The 18,152-nt window shown below is 33.5% G+C and overlaps 1 long non-coding RNA gene across 1 annotated transcript in view; it reads left to right on the forward strand.

Annotated features, from left to right (window-relative positions):
* Window positions 1-18,152, forward strand: part of LOC109028810 (uncharacterized) — a 724,848-nt gene that overhangs the window by 606,123 nt on the left and 100,573 nt on the right. Inside the window, exon 4 of the long non-coding RNA XR_008669849.1 lies at window positions 5,523-5,619. This is a non-coding gene — a long non-coding RNA (uncharacterized lncRNA). The remainder of the gene's footprint in view (window positions 1-5,522; window positions 5,620-18,152) is intronic.

Genomic DNA, 18,152 nt, shown 5'->3' on the forward strand with positions numbered 1-18,152 from the left:
CTAGCACAGAATTTCTCCTAAAATAGTCAACTACCCCTTACCCAATTATTTATTCTTTATCACTGCCCTGGATCAAGTGCTGTCACATATACAGGGAGGTTACAGTAGGACTTTTGAAAGATGATTTACTCTTTCAGTTTGTTTAGGTACCATTTAGCTGATGGCTTTCTTAGCACAACAAATGGAAAAATTCATTTCTCTTTTGAGCCCTGTAATCATTATGTGGATCCCAGAAAAATATCTTAGCAGAAGATGTTATCTAAGCCATTTGCCATAAAGTGAGATCATTTAACTGTTACAGGTTGGCAGACTTTTCACTAAAGGACTCCATAGTAAGCATTTTTGGCTTTGTAGTCCAGATAGTCTTCCTTACAACTATCCAATATTGCCATTGTAGTCAAAAGCAGCCCTACGCAAGGCATAAACACATGAATATGGCTTTTTCCTATAAAAATTTGTTTACAAAAATGGTAGGTGAGCTGGATTTGATCCATAGGCTATAGTTTAGTAACTTTGGACTATTAAATTGGCAGTTCTTAATTGCTTAGTAAATTAATTTGAAATTAAATTTGTTTTATCATTTTTTTTCCTGTTGCGTAGTCTATGCCTAAGATGTTTCCACTGTAAAACTTCTACTTTGCCCACCCAGATGAATCAGTCAAACTCACTTAAGATAGTCTGCGATATATAGTATTATGTTTACTCTATAAAGTATCCATTTACAATTTGTTAAGCCTTGTCAAAATTCTGCAGACAGGAATATAAATGATCAAACTAAAAACTGAAATAAAGTCCAAATTTGTTATTGTAAGGAGATATCCTATTATTTTTCTTGCTCCCCTACCCCACTGTTAACTGCTTGAACTGCTTTGCAGTAGTTAAATCGTGTGACCAAAGTAACCTTTTTCAGACAATGAGAGCTAATTCAAAAAGCATCAGTGCTCCACACAATTAAAAGAATGAAAACATCAAAAATATGGTGCTAATGAAAACACATTAATGGAAAGATATTTACCTAGCCATTAGCAATACCATTATTCTTTTGGCTTAGTCAGGTAATAGTTGCGAGTATATGCAGAGAGAGATTGTTTCTCAATAAAAATAGTTCTCCAAATCTAATTATTTTACCATTAATCAAAATTTTTCACATGGTAGGATGAAGGCAGCATTTCCAGAATTAAAATCAGAGCTTGAAAACTATACTTACACTGAATTTAATTTTAATTTAACATTTCTTTTTTGGATGACTTTCCCATTAAAAGTTTTACCTAAAGTATCTCAAATGAATGTTAATCTACATAATTTAAAACATTTAGGATTTTTAATATAGTGTTGAAGAGGTAAGACCAAAGTCCAAGTTCTTAAACAGTGGTTTAGTGAAGTCTCTGATATGCTCTGAAGAAACTTTACATTTATTTTTGCAAAAAGAAAGAAAAACCTGTCATTTCTCACAAATAATTAAGAAATTTTGCATTTTACTCTTTTCTGTATCTTAATCAAATTATATTTTTTTCATTTATCTATTTAACAAATACTTATTGAGGGATTTCTACATCCAAGGCCTATTTTTGCAAAGGTAAACAGACATGATTCTTGTTCTTATGGAGTTTCCAGGCAAAAAGAGGGACCAGAATAAATTCATAAATGAAGAAATAACATGGATTTAAAATGTAACCAATTTTTATATAGGCAGAGATAACAGGATAGGCATGGTGTAGGGGAGACAGAGATCATCTCCAACCTCCCTGTAGCTCTTATGTGGGCTCTTTGGCTGTATCTAGAAACCAAATTGACTCCAGGCAGATTAATGAGAGAAAGGCATACAAATTTTATTAGTTTCACATGTACATAGGAATCTTCACAAAAGAATGAACTCCCCAAAGAAGTGGCCAAGGCAAGATGTGTTTATACATTTTAGACAAAGAATGATACATTTGAGAGGAAATGATGGGACAAAGAAAAGCTGACTGGGACAGTAAGTTTCTAGAAGAGTCACTAGGAAATATATTGGTGGGAGTTGGGGGTGCAGATCCAGTGGAAGATAAAGGTTCCTTCATTATGTATATTTATTCAGCTTCATTGCAGCCACTAACTCCCAGTCTCTGGTGATAAGGGCTATTTTCTCACCCTTGTATGAAGAGGATATCCCTCCCAAAGGAATCTTTATAGCTTGCTGCATGCAGGATGAAACGGTCAGCTAATCCATTTTGAAACTACATTTTTTCCATTTTTTTAACTCAAAATAATCAATATACTAATTTGGTGCATTTCGGGATGGCACATCGTTTACTCTTTCAGCAGTATAGCATGAGCTGTGCATATGAAAGGAAGATACATGTCCTTTTTGTTGTACATACATACTCTGATCCAAAGGGGTCATTCACAGAGAATTCAAGGGGATCAGTATGTCTTGTGTTGGTAACAAGATGTTCCTCATACAGTGACAGAAAATAATAGTGTGATGGGGGATAGGGAGAAAGGGAAAACGTGAGAAGAGAGAGATGCCTTTTGCATATGCTAATCAGGAAAGATCCTTTGGGGGAGTTTAGAAACAGAGCAGAAAGCAAGTTCAGTCATGTTATCACAGGGAAAGTGTTTTCTAGGAAGAGAATACAACAAAAACCAAAACCATAACTTTGGAAAGACAGTTGTTTCTTTGAGGAAATTTAAAAAATAAAAAGATCAATGTGATTGAAGCTAACCCATGTGGCATGTGGTGACAGAGTAAGAATTCTAAGTGACTTTTTGAGTAACAGCAAAGATTTTCAATTTCATCAGTGCAAAGGGAAACAATTGAAGAAAGGGTAATGTGATCTGATGTGTTTTCAGAGGAAGCTTGACTGCTTTATAGGTTAAAGGTGCTTGTAAAGAGACCATTTGGGAAGCTATTTCATTGGATCATGATAGTGTAGTAGATATCAAGAGAAATAGACTAATCTAAGATATATTGTAGGGAAGGAATTCACAGGAATTTGCATTTATTTATTCAAAACACACTTGGTGATTACATGAAGCATAATGATATCCTGTGCGGGCAGCTAGAATGGATAGAACTATAAACTTCTAAAATATCTAATCAGACTTCTATAATAACGCTAGATAATTTGACCTGGACTGGAATTTTCATTGTCATTCAAACAGACTAAGCTTTTTATTTAAAAAAGTATTTAAAAGGTGATAGAAAATTTGGCTGGACGCTTGTAATCCCATTACTTTGGGAGGCCAAGGCAGTTGGTGGATCTCTTGACCCCAGGAGTTCAAGACCAACCTGGGCAACATAGCAAAACCTCATCTCTACAAAAATAAAAAATAAAAAAAATAGCCAGGCATGGTGGAGCACACCTGTGGTCTCAGCTACTTCGGAGACTCAGTTTGGGGATCTCTTGAGTCCAGGAGAGGCTGCAGTGAGCCGAGATCACACCACTGCACTTCAGCCTGGGTGACAGAGTGAGACCCTGTCTCAAAAGAAAAGAAAAGAAATAAAGGAAAAAAACTCAAAGCACAAATAAATTCCTCTCTTACGTAAGAAATCCCTTTAATCAGAATGATGAACTGCCTGAATGAATCTAAACTATTGGTTTTAATAATCCCTTGCTTACTTTTTGTTTCACAGATTTTCTAGGGCAGAAAACACTTCATTAAAATAACCTTAGTGGTTAAATGAGACATTTCCTAGTATTCTTTGCCAATTCACTTCCATTAAATATTCATTCGTTAGGCAATATTTAAAATAATCAACACATGCCAAATCACTGCTTTGTGCCTGACATTAGTGATCAATAATAGTAATAAAAGTCAAAGTGGTCATTTTTCTCTTGACACCATATTATCTTATGTGGCAATAATTTTGTGTTTTGTTCAATATCATGGCCCATTATAGTCAAATGTCACAGATTTTATATTTGTTTATTGCTTAATTTTATACTTTGAATCTTTTCATTTATTTATATATTTTTTATTTTTATAATGAATTTTTTTCCAGAGGATATAAACAGCCCATACTTTTGAGTTCCATTTAGAGAATAAAACTTGTTAATGGCAATTGATTGTTTTTTTCATGAAAAATAATATAAATTACTGTTGAGATCTTTGTTTTAGTTTATGATGGAAATGTAAATATCACACCTTCATTAAATAATATTGGCATTAATATTTTAAAATGTAATGTTGTATAGAAGGTCACACATCATCACTGAAACACTATAAAGTACCAGCTATCTCAAAGTGTTTAATTTCTTTACAGAGAGAAACTTGAGACTTCCAATTTAATACTAGAAACTTCATGATCAAGGCCATAAATGAGATCTACTAGCCTATTTTTTCATTGAGTCTATCTTTAGAATTCTAACATTCTTGAAATTTCCCTGAAAAAAAAAAGATGGATAGAGAAAACTTGATTATTACCTATAATGCTATTTCTTAAGATACACCAAATCAACATAATTTGAAAAACAGTAATATTTGACAGTTTCATCCTATATTCATCGTTTGAAATCCTATATGTGTACATCTTTATAATTGAATCCCACAGAGGGGGCATCAATATGACTGTGACACTTTTGCAGGAAATAAATGAAATTCCAGAATATGGCTAAATTCTTGATTAACTTCTGTTAAGAAAAGGGTCTTATTTAATTATTTTTGTAGAGTACCTATTACATTCAGGCATGCATTTCTGCATTCTCTTTTTGAGACTCCTATCACAGTTTGTCTAATATAATTTCTTTACCCACTACCAGGCTCTCACTTCAAAGTTCTTTAGCCAGCAATCAATCAAATAACACCTCTTTCTCTAAGTCCCAGGAGAAGATGTCAATTTTGGCAGAATGAGTTCAGGAAAAGCAATACCTGCCACGATCATAGTCTAGTTTATTTATAAAATGCTGAAAATCTAGATAAGACATTCACCTCAAATATTGTAGGAAAGGAAACATATTTTTTCCCTTTTTGGTTTATACTTAAGACATCCTCCTGAAAACAAAAGTCAGGTTTATTAAAAAGAAAAAAAAAGATATAATTGTGTGCTATACCCATTATACAGGACAGGACTCAGTTTGAAAGTATTTTCCTTTTAAAGCAGTAGCTTAGGGGCCCTAAGTAAAGACCCTCATTATTAACAAGGCAATGAAGGTTGAGATAATTAAGGCATATTTCTGAGAGCTTGGTGCATTTGGACAAACAGACATTTCAGACTCGCAGCTGGCCTCTCAGCTGGCTAACTGACATGAACCCAACAATTTTTGTCCTCCAGGGTGGTAGATATCAAAGAATTAATTCACTGGTTACAAAGCCAAGTTTCTCAAGAAACAAAACAAAATGAAAATAGAACCTTATTATGATTTTATTCCTCATGACAAACCACAAAAAGAGAGAGAGACAAGGAAAACAAAGATCCTTGGAAAACTAAAAATCAATAACCAAGTAGGTACCCCCAACAGATAATTATTATAAATGTTTTTTTGCCAATCAGAAACCAGAAAGGAAGAGACAAGAAACAATTTTTACCTTCCTTTCTTGACCAGGTACCACAGATAGAAGTCTTGAGAAGCTTACTTTGGTGAGAAATTTTGCCTTTCTCTGCAGGCTTCTACCAGTTCAATTCCATCTGTGGGTCTTAGGGTGAGTAAAGTGCATCTGCTAGTCTCATATGGGTCGCCAAATTGTAGAGAAGAAAAAATACTTTTTCTTTGTTTTTAGGATTTTAATTGAAACACTTTCCTGAAAACAAAAGTCAGATTAACAACAACAACAATAGCAACAACACCCCAGAAGTTTATTAATGTGTGCTGTACCTATCATGTGGGAGAAGCCTCAGCTTCAAAGTATTTTTCTCTTAAGGTGATAGTTAGGGGCCTTGTTTAAGTAGTAGTTTAGTAAAGAGTCATAACTCATATATAATGACAAAGAAGAGAGCATCTTGAGGCTTTTCAATGGCAAGAAAATGTGTGAAGGTAAATTTAGGGGAAGACTAAAGTCTGTTCTTAGATCCTCTGGTGCCATTGTCTCTGAGCTCTGTTTCTGAGCTCATCAGCAAGTGTTGTAAATGGAATTACATTTAGGTGGGAAAGGCAAAGAAGAGTGGCAGAGTGTGTCCCTGCATTTTAGCCTTTCTTTTTAGCTAAACAATCTCCAGTATTTTAGAGAGTAATATTTTGGTTTCCTTTGATAATAGTTATTTTAACATCATTTTGATTCTAGCAATGAAATGTACAGATAGGTAGGAAAGAGATTTTTTTCCACCATGGTATAGACCAAAATAGTAAAAAACAAACAAACAAAGAAACAAAAAAAAAACCACTTTTAATTTATGAACATTATTTTTTAATCCGGTTTTCCTCTATTGAGTCTTTTAGAACAATTTTAAGCCATTACTGTGGTACATAACTTTGCAAAATATTAGAGCTAGGGATATCAGACTCTTAGCTCAAAGGTGGAGATATTTTTCAACACACACATGAAAAATGAAAATAGAATATATTTCTTTGCTTACAATACTTGGGTAATAAAATTTTCTTAGGCTTTGGGGCAAAAGTATCTCGATATGTATATATAATAAGAAAAAGTGATTCACAAATTTAATTATATATCAGAATCTCTCAGAGAACTTAATAAACAGTATCATAGTCTAAAATCTTGCAGGGTAGGGCCCTGGAAACTGATTTTGTAAATATTTCTCAGAGAGTAAAAGGAGTAACAAGTATAAGGCATAGTTAAAAAATAGAGACATCTTGGTTATACAAAAAGTCATTGTACATTAAATAACATATTATACATTAAAATTATGTTTGAAATCATATATAGATTAATTCAGATATTTAATATATTACTGTGTGAAATTGTGATTTATTCATTTATATCTGTATCTCTTCAATATTTCTATTACTTAGCATAATTCTATATAGTAGTCACTCAAGATATTTTTGTGGTATGATTATATAAATTAAAAAAGCTAATAACAGGAAATAGATCTTATGCCACTCCATATCTTTTGGTTTCTAAGAGAGTTTTTTGAAAATAACAACAGAAGTCCTTCTGTATACATAAATTTAGCAACTATTATTGAGAGAGAGAAAGAGAGTCAGGGAGAGGAAAGAAACAGAAGTTAATACACACAGGTATATGCACACACAAATGAAGACATAACTAGACAACATGAAGAAGGTGATTCTGATTCGGTTTTGGTGATGACAGAATAGTTTTAATTGAATTAACCACCCACCCCCCCCGCCCCGTGATAATACATAAATCCTGGGAAAAGTATTAAAAACAAACTGTATGAAGGCACAGGTAAGTGACTAATGCAGAAAGAATCTAGAAGGAATGTGTCTTTTGAAAGAAAACCACATTGATGAAATCAATCTGTATATAGCTTCCCCTCAAGGGCAGCACCTGAAAATATAATGAGGCCGCTAGAACTCAAGCAGAGGGTTGCAGTGTTTGTGGACTTAAAAGTCAAAGGAAAGAAATACAAAAACCAGAAAAGCTGGCAATTTCAGGGAATATAAGTAGGAAGAATCTTCAAGAAGGAAAGACCTCAAAATGAAAATAAATTCTCTTTAAATCATTGGCTGACACTTACGCATGTGCAGGTGAGATTATAAGCATATTAGAAAGAGACAATAACTAAAAGGCTGAAATAAGTTAGCATAGATTACGGCTGCTGTCCACTACAGGGATAAAAGAGTTTGGAGTTCAAGTCCCGTAAAATTAGCGAGACTTCAAAGTGTATTAGACTTCTCACTAAAATGCGCCCCGCCGCGCCCTCCCCCCACCGCAAAAAAAAACAAGCCAACCTTTTGAGTAAATTCTAGGAAGGCGTTAGGCATAAAGCCAAAACTAATATATTCATCCTAAAATTAACAGCAAAAGCAAAGTAGACTTACCCTAACAAAACATAGAACTAAATTATGAATGGTTGAAAGTGACTTATCAGTAATTAAACTGCTTAATACAACAATACTTAACATTGTTTAGGGGAAGATAAGAAAATAGGGGAGGTCTATACAATGTGTCATCCATATTTCTGGAATACAATAAAAATACTAGGATAAAAGAAAACAGAAAAAGTTTGATTCATTGTCAAGAGAAAATTTATGAAAGAGAAGTAGATGTACTAACAACCCAGATGTTGTAAGGAGCAGACATGTACTTTAAAATAACTGTAATAAATACATGAAAGAAACTGTAGAAAAAGATAAATGAAGGTAAAGATTTTCAGAAAGTATTTGGAAATTATAAAAACTATAAAAGTATAAATTTACAAAACTAAAAATTATAAACATTACTTAGGAAATATTAGAAATGAAGAAAATGCAAAATCTAAAAAAGAATAGCAGATTAGAAACAGTAGATGAGAGTATCAGTGAACCAGAAAACAGGTAAAAATAAATCTAGAGGGGGAAAATCAAGAAAGCTTGTTGGTTGGTGAGACACTATCAAATGAGTTAATAAATACATATTTGAAATATCAAAAGAGAAGATAAGATTAGGGTAATAAATTTTTGAAGAAATATGGGCTAAAAAATTCCCAGGTATGATCAAAAAGGGGAGACTACATATCCAAGAAGCTCAGCAAATACCATGAAATTACAAAGCAAATTTTACCTACGAATATCATAATCAAATTTCAGAAGAGAAAACCATTAAAAGCAAGAGAAGAAAAAAAAATTATGTACAATAAAACATTAATATTGTTGAAAGCTGAATTTCCATCAGTAATGAAAGCCAGAAGAAAATGGCATAACAACTTTAAAGTGTTGAAAGAATTATTTCCATGTAGAATTCTATATCCTGTAAAATTTTTCTCCAAAATACATACAAAATAAGGACATTTTTGGGAAAACTGAGAGCTGAAAGAATTTGTCACAAGTAGACCTGTACTATCAAACACACACACATGCACACATGCACACACACACACACACACACACACATGCACACACACACACACACACCCCAGAACAAAAACAGAAGAATACTCTTTTGGCTGAAGGAAAATGACACCATATGGAAAGTAAATTCCACAGAAAAAAAGGAATAGTACTTGAAATGTTAAATATATGGATAAATATATTAGATAAGTTTTCTATCTTTAAAAACTTTAAATTACTTAAAGCAAGAGTCATAACAAATAAATGTGAAGTATGTAAGGTATGTAGGTATAAAGTACGTAACAGTAGTACAAAGTGTGGGTAGAGCTAGATATGTAATTATAGAGTAACCAGTTTGTTACATATTATGTAAAATGACAATATGAAATAAGACAGTATGCGGTAAGCTATACCATAGAAAATCTCTAGAGAAACTACTTAAAAATATAGAGATGTAAATTTAAAGTCAAAATGTGAGTTAGATTAAAATAGTAAAAGTTATTGGCTTTACCAAGATAAAAAAGAAAAGGAAGAAAAGATAAATAAAGACAGTAGAGACAAATAGAAAATAGCAAAATAATGGACATAAATTCAACTATATTGACTATTTAAAAGTCAGAGATTGACTAGATGAAATAGAAATATCTGACTAAATATAAGGAAGGCAAGTAACATCTAAAAACAATTGTTTTATTAATAACAGGATGAAAACAGAAATATGCAAAAGTCATCATTGGATAGCTGAAATGACTATACTAATATCAGAAAAAACAGACTGGAAAGTAGATTCTTTATCCAGAGATAACGAAGTTGGTTGTATATGAATACAAGGGTTAATTCATTCAAGTATAAAAATTCTAAATGAATATGTGCTTTATTGGTGCTTCAAAGTGCATGAAATAAAGATTGTCAGGTTTACGTAGAGAAATAAAGAGATCCACAAATTGTAGATTTTGTTAATTCTCTCTCATTGACAGAAAAAATCAGTAATTGTATAGAAAATTTGAACAACCTTTAAGCAATTTGAATTAATTTACATTTAAAGACTGACACATATAAAAAAATTCCAGAATATACATTTTTTCCAGTAACCATGATGTATTTACCAAGATAGATAATGTATCTTCTCATAGAATAGGACACAATTAATTGTTAAGTCTTGAAGTCACTCAAAGTGTCTTTTATGAGCATCTTAGTTGTAAATTAGAACTAAATAACCAAAATAAATCTAGAAAATGTCAAAACATTTGGAAAACATGCAATTACAAATCATCTATGGGAGAAAAAACAAAACACAAGAGAAATTGAAACCTAATTTGGCCTGAACGTTAATGAAATTACAACACATTTGTGGGGTGCAGATAAAGCTTTGTTTAGAGTAGATATGTACAAGATTATATGCTTATAATAAAATAGAGATTCAACATCAATTATCTACACTTTCATATCAAGCTAAAAAAACTAGCAAAACAGAGAGAAAGTAGAAGAAAAAGAATAATAAATAGAACAATGAGAAATCAATGGGCTATATATTACAAATAATAGAAGAAATCATAAGGCCAAAAGTTTGCTGGCTGGTTGCAGTGGCTTACTCCTATAATCCCAGCACTTTGGGAGGCTGAGGCAGGATTCTTTTGATCCCAGGAGTTCAAGAACAGCCTGGGTAACATAGCGAGATGCCATCTCCACAAAAAAAGTAACAAAGTAGTCAAGTATAGTGGCACATGCCTGTAGCCCCAGTGTATTACCCTGTTCTTGCATTGCTATGAAGAAATACCCAAGACAGGATAATTAATAAAAGACATTTAATTGGCTTATGGTTCCACAGGTTGTACAGGATACATGATGCTGGCATCTGCTAGGCTTCTGGGGAGGCCTCAGGAAACTTACAATAATGGAGGTAGGTTAAGGGGAAGTAGGCACTTCACATGGCCAGAGTAGGAGCAAGAAACAGAGATGGGTGGGGGGGTGCTACACACTTTTAAACAACCAGATCTCACAAGAACCCACTATCACGACAACAGCATCAAGGGGTTGGTCTAAACCATTTGTGAGAAACCTGTCCCCATGAGCTGATCACCTCCTACCAGCCTCTACCACCAACACTACGTATTACAGTTCAACGTGAGATTTGAGCAGGGACTCAGATCTAAATCATATCACCCAGTTACTCAGGAAGCTAAGAGAGGAGGATAGCTTGAGCCCAGAAGTTGGAGGCAGTAGTGAGCTATGATCATACCACCACATTCCAGCCTGTGTGATAGAGGGGAGACCGCAACTCTTAAAGACGGTTGCTCTTTGAAGGGTAATACAATTGATTTTATTGACTAGAAAATCTAATCGTGAAAAACTGAAAAGAGAATGAATGAGAGAAAGGAAACACATTACTGATATCAATAATATTTGCAAAGATAACACTATGGATCCTAAAGACATCAAAAATATAATGAGGAAATATTATAAATGGCTTTATGCCATCAACTTTGTAATTAAATAGCACAATATTTTTAAAAACATAACTGCAAATATAACACAAGAAGAAATAAAAAATCTAAATAGCTATGTATTTACTAAAGATACTAAATTTGTAATAGACATTTCATGGGGAAGATAAAAAATTTTCATGTAGGTCATAAAAACTATCAGTTAAAAAAAGGAAGTAATTGGAATTTATTAAGGTCAAAATCTTCTGTTTTTCAAAAGTCAGTGTAAGAAGGTGAAAAGACAAGCCATATATTGGAAGATAATATTCACAATACTTTCTAACAAAGGACTTACCCAGAATTTATACAGAAGTACAAATTAATAATTAAAATATTTGAAAAGCACATTAAAGAATATATAGACTACATATTATATATAATATATATTTTAACATATATGGCTAATAAACACAGGAAAAAATGTTCCTTGTCAATAGTCATCAATGAAATACATGCTAACTAACTTTCAGGTATGACTACACTACCAGTAGAAAGACAAGAAAGCCAAACAGACAAAAATCTGACAATAGCAAATATTATCAAGAATATGGAGTAATTCAGATTATCATATTTTTTGGTGTATAAAATACTACAACCACTTTGAAAAATTCTTCTGCAGGTTTTTTAAAATTAGGTTCAGTTATACACATACAGGTTTGTTATGTAGGTAAGTTGCGTGTCATAGGCATTTGGTAGACAGATTATTTCATCACCCAAGTAATAAGTATAGTACCCAATAGGTAGTTTTTCGATCAAATTAAATGTGCACTTACCCTTTGAACCAGAAATTTACCTTAGATAAATGAAAACATACATCTACCAAAACACTTGTATTCAAATGACAAGCAATATAAAGGAATATAAAATATTAAATATATTAAATGAAAAAATCTAGAGTTATAAAAATCTTTTTATATTTCTTCAATATGAAATAAAAAAATTGGTAAATCTAAACTATTTTGACATAAATAAAAACAGTCATTACCTCTGGGTGGAGGCATTGCCAACAAAAGGGCACAAGTATATTTTCTGCATTGATAGAAATTTTCTATTTTCTTTTTTTGTTGTTTTTGGATAGTTGTTACTTGGGTATATGTAGTCATTACAATTCATCTAACTGTACATATAAATAAGTGCATTTTATTGTTTATACATTTTAGCTCAATAAGCTAGAAATGCATTCCAAGGTAGAGAAAATTATAAAGTTGACTGTAGCAATTGCATATAATATATAAGCAAATAAAACCCTCAAGCATGAGAAAGTGATAAAACTATTCTAAAATTGTATATGTTGCAACGTGAAGAGCTATGGCTAAGAGGATTGGGACAGAAGGAAAAGGGGAGTGGAAAGAAGAGAAAGTATTCCAGGTAAGAGGAGATTTTAGGAAAAGAAGAAATAATTAAGACGTGTGTAGGTAATCACTGTTTTCTCTATCAGCACTATAAAGTATTATGAGATAACTGTATTTGTATTCATATAAGCTCCTCTCTTTCCCTGTACATAATGTGTATACCAGAAGAGAACTATAAAAAATTATTCTGTTTAAAAAAAAAAACATAAGTAAAAGCCAAAAGTTGTGAAATATTAGAAGGGCTATTGAAAAATGGGAGAAATATATTATTTCTAAAACAAGAATTATGTCTCCTCTTTGTGGAATAATTTCTATACCCTATATTTAGGAAAGAAATGGACTTGATGTATTACTGACCATGGCTGGGCATGAGAATTGTCCTCAGGATTTATTTAAAACAGGGATCCTCAGGTACTACTCTGGGAGATTCTGTCTTAGTAGAACAGGAATTTGTAATGGAATTTGTCCCTAGAAACTTTTTTTTTTTTTTTTTTTTTTTTTTGAGACAGAGTTTCACTCTTGTTGCCCAGGCTGGAGAGCAATGGCACAACCTCGGCTCACCGCAGCCTCTGCCTCCCTGGTTCAAGTGATTCTCCTGCCTCAGCCTCCTGAGTAGAGGGGACTATAGGCATGCGCCACCACGCCTGACTAATTTTTTTTGTATTTTTAGTAGAGACGGGTTTTCTGCATGTTGGTCTGGCTGGTCTTGAACTCCTGACCTCAGGTGATCTGCCCGCCTCAGCCTCCCAAACTTCTGGGATTACAGGCGTGAGCCACCGCTCCCGGCCCCTGGAATCTATTTTTAACAAGCTCAGTTAGGTAATTCTGATGTAGGCAGCCTCATATTACCATTCTTCAGAGTGCTGTTTGGAACACTTTGGCCGGATGAACACTCAAAGTACACTCATTCTTCTGTCCTAACATGCTTAACACAGTGCAAAATCAAGAAGGCAACATTTAAAATTTTTGACCCACTTTTGAAATTTAGTAAAATAGAAAACTATTGGATGAAACAGTGCATGATTTGCAACTTAAGGAAGCAGAATAAGATTATCTCTGCAAGTAAAGTGATTTTATATTCTTTTGTATTTTGAAGGAACAATTTCAAATTAAAACAAATATTTTATCATTTGAATAATGTTTTTTGAAAAGTTTTTACTATTGTCTGTCAAGATCAATGCCTTAAGTTGACTTATCAACCCAAAAGTGGAAAACATGACTCAAACTTGCCTTCCAACTTCAATGTACTCAGTTAACTTTTGAAAATAAACTCATTTGTGTTGCTGAGCAAAAGATTGTATTGCATGAATATGTCACAGGCATCAGGTGAATATTTCACAGAGATCAAAATGCCCTCTTATAATGTAATACAATGCAAAAGACCACAGAGTTTTTTTTTTTTTAAATATACTTTCAAACTGCAAAGGAATTGAGTTTATTGTATTAATAGTAATGCGTATTGTTATGGTATTTGAAGTAATAGCCTTCCCAAGTGAATAGTTGCTGTATTATATTCTAGTTTTTGTTTGTTTGTTTGTTTGTTTTAACGGGAATGTCTAGTAAATCAAAGGCCATTTGTTTTCCATTTCTCTGAATTTTCAGTGTCAGGATATGTAACATCTTTCGTATCTGGCACACCTCTATGTACCACTGAAGGTATGATAACCCAGTGCAAAGAAGTACATGAAAGAAGAAAAAATTAAGCAAGTTAAAAAACAAAACAAAACAACAACAACAACAACAACAACAACAAAAAACACAGATGTTCGGAGGAAATACTGAACGGCAGTTAAACTTTTTTTTTTGAGACGGAGTCTTTCTCTGTCGCCCAGGCTGGAGTGCAGTGGCGCCATCTCAGCTCACTGCAAGCTCCGCCTCTCGGGTTCACGCCATTCTACTGTCTCAGCCTCTGGAGTAGCTGGGAATACAGGCCCCCGCCACCACGCCGTGCTAATTTTTTGTATTTTTTTTAGTAGAGAAGTTGTTTCACCGTGTTAGCCAGGATGGTATCGCTCTCCTGACCTCATGATCCACCCTCCTCGGCCTCCCAAAGTGCTGGGTTTACAGGCTTGAGCCCCCGCGCCCGGCCAACTTTGGTTTTTATTGGACATTGGGAAAGCTTTCCTCTTGTATCAGTGCTCCTCTTCAGCTGAATGTACCCAACAAGTGCTGCAATCTCACTGACATTCATTACCACATTAAAAGTTATGAGGAGAAGAGGGGAGAAAGAACTAGGATGCTTTGTCAAGTAATTAGTTATTATAGCTAAAGTAGACAAATCCGTTAAGAATGAGAAATATGTAGAGAAATAACAAAGCATTTTGAATTAGAATACCTGAGTTGAAATAATGATTTTTTTTACATATCGAGCTCACAATATTGAACAAATTATTTAGAATTCTTGCCCCTCACTGTTCTGATCTATAAAATATAGATAACAATGCTTTCTGAAAGGGTTGTGGACGGGATTAACTGTTTAAAAAATATTAGCATGATATCTACAATTTAAACAATATAGTAGAAACTCAGTCTGCTTAGGCAGAACTTATGTTATGTTTTCCTTGGGTATGAGGAGTTGTACTTGCTACCTAAAAGGCCAGAAGATGATCATCTAAAATTAATTGAAAGGTATAACAAAAAGAAACAATAGTAGTAACAAAAATAACCGATATTTATAAAACACCTCCAATGAACTACATGTGCTAAATACTTTAGATTTTTAACCTCTGAACAATCCAAAGAAGTAAGCACCATTGCTTTCATTTTGTAATAAATATCTTAGGCACCCAGAGAGATGAGTTCATTTGCCCAAGATTACTCTAGTGATTGACTCTAAAATGCCTGCTAATAAGCACATGGTGAAATGTTACCAAGACACCACCTTTTTTAAACTGGTCTGTGTTAACATTCAGAATTCCATATATATAGCAAGCATTTGTCATTTGATTGATTTCATAGATTCAGAGAAATCTCGAGTTGAAAGGGACAGTAGGAATGATATTCTTCAGTGGTTTCCAAAATCCACAACTAGAGTTGTTCCATGACAATTTTAGTAAAATGAGACAAATAAGAACAGTTCTCTTTTTGTCAAGACTAATTATTTTCTATTTAAACAATTATTTGCTATTAATAATTGGTTAACACATAGCTATTAAATTAATGCATAAATAATCTTTTACCAAATAAGATAGATTCATATTGCAAAAGTAAAAGGAGACCAATCTACCAAAGTCAGTCTCCCTCTCTATTAGGCCATTCTTGCATTGCTATAAAGAAATACCCAAGACTGGGTTATTTATGCAGAAAAGAGTTTTAATTGGCTCATAGTTCCACAGGCTTTATAGGAAGCATGGTGCTGGCATCTGCTTGGCTTCTAGGGAGGCTTCAGGAAGCTTACAGTCATGGCAGAAGGGGAAGGGGAAGCAGGCATGTCACACGGCGAAAGCAGGGGCAACAGAGAAAGACTGTGAGGATGGAGGTGACACACATTTTCAAATAACCCAGTCTCGTGAGAACTCACTCACTATTGCAAAGACAGCACCAAGCCATGAGGGATTTGCCCCCATGATCCAAACACCTCCTACCAGGCCCCACCTCCAGCATTGGGGATTATATTTCAATAGGAGATTTGGGCAGGGACAAACACCCAAATTATATTACCCTTTGTTTTTAAAAAGGGTTTACTAAACTGCAAAATCAAAAAATTTTGATTCTGATAGTAAATTTTATATGCTAATATAGCTAGGTTATAATTTCTAGTTATTTAAGCACACACTAGTCTAGGTGTTGCTTTGAAGATATTACAGATAATTAACATCTGTAATCAGTTGAATTTAAATAAAGGAGATATTCCTAGTAATCTTGGTAGATCTGATTTTATCAGTTGAAAGATTTTAAGAGAAAGGCTTAAGAGAAAGGTTTTAAGAGCTGAGGTCACCCTGAAGAAGAAATTCTGCCTGTGGATTGAAGCTTCGACTTATGCTTGAGAATTCCATCTTGCCCTTCTTCATGGCCTGCCCTACATATTTCAGACCTGCCTAGTCAGCCTCCAGAATCATGTAAATTCCTTGCAATAAATCCATATATATATATATGTATATATATAACATTGTTATATTATAATGTTATGTATATATTGTATACATATATTGTATATAACATTGTGTATATATTGTTATAATGTTACGTATATATTCAAGTATATATACTACTTGAATTTATATAGTCTACTTCTCTGGTGGAACCATGATTGATAACATCTTCAACCTAGACCAATATACTTATTTTACAAATGAAGTGATTATAGCCTGTAAACAGTAAGATTTGCCCAAGATCACCTGCAAATTTATAAACAGGGACTGGACCTGAATTGAAGTCTTTTCCCTCTAAATCCTGTGTTCATTTCTCTATCATACTTTTTAATTTAGGCATTTTTGTCAGGAGATACCATGTTCTTCATGTTAATTTCATGTTTCATGGACCATTTACAGAGAAAATCTCATGACATATGGAAAAATGACACACTTGTCTTTCAAATAATTGCTTCTTCTTATATAGAAAAAAATAGTCAAATAGTTGATGGAAATATTTTCATTTTTGCCATTTACCCTTTCTACCAAATTAAAAGTTCATTAGACATTAAATTACATAGGAAACTCTTAACTATAAGGTGTGGTCCTTGGTTCGCTGTGAATCTGATGCTAAAACATTCTAATACTTTCTAAGTCTTCTATTTTATTTCTACCTGGTTTAACCAATGAGGACAAAAATAAATTTAACAAGGAATGTGCTGTCTTTAAAGTACACTGTCAATATGAATTCATCTTCTTATCGACTTTGTAGTATTTTAATACATATTTTGCTAATTTTTTCAGGAAATTACTGATTAAAATTCATATTCTATTGGGACAAATTGAACTTTTTTAGGTCACTGGATTATGGCAAGTTTCACTCAAGAGGAATTTATCTGTGAGTTTTCAAAAGGCCGGTGCATTTCCATACTCAGGGAAAAGATAAAGGGACCAACATAATCTCAGTCCATTCCAGGGCTGGATATTCTCACTTGCATCTTGAGATCTACTTATCATATTTAATCATGCTCTATTGCCCAGAAACTCATCCTAATGAATTGTATCAACCAGCCAGTTTGCTATCTAACCCCAAGTTGGGTTAAACCTACAGAAGGTATAGGCAGAAGATTGGAGGGTAGAAGGAGAGTAAACATGAAATATATTTTCTTCAGCTCCATCTCTGTTGGGCTTCAAGTTAACAGTGGCTACATCCCTCTGTTGAAGTCCATGATGCTTACTTATGGTTAAAACCACAAATCCTGCAATTATATCCTCCCTTTCCACTAAAAGTATAGGAGAAGAAAAAAGCTCTCATTTTAACTAGGCCAAGCAGATTTTCTCATTTCTTTTTGGTTTCCCTTAACCCTACCTTTCTTA

This window comes from Gorilla gorilla, chromosome 9 (genome assembly GCF_029281585.2).
Source record: "Gorilla gorilla gorilla isolate KB3781 chromosome 9, NHGRI_mGorGor1-v2.1_pri, whole genome shotgun sequence".
In the NCBI taxonomy this organism is placed as follows: domain Eukaryota; kingdom Metazoa; phylum Chordata; class Mammalia; order Primates; family Hominidae; genus Gorilla; species Gorilla gorilla.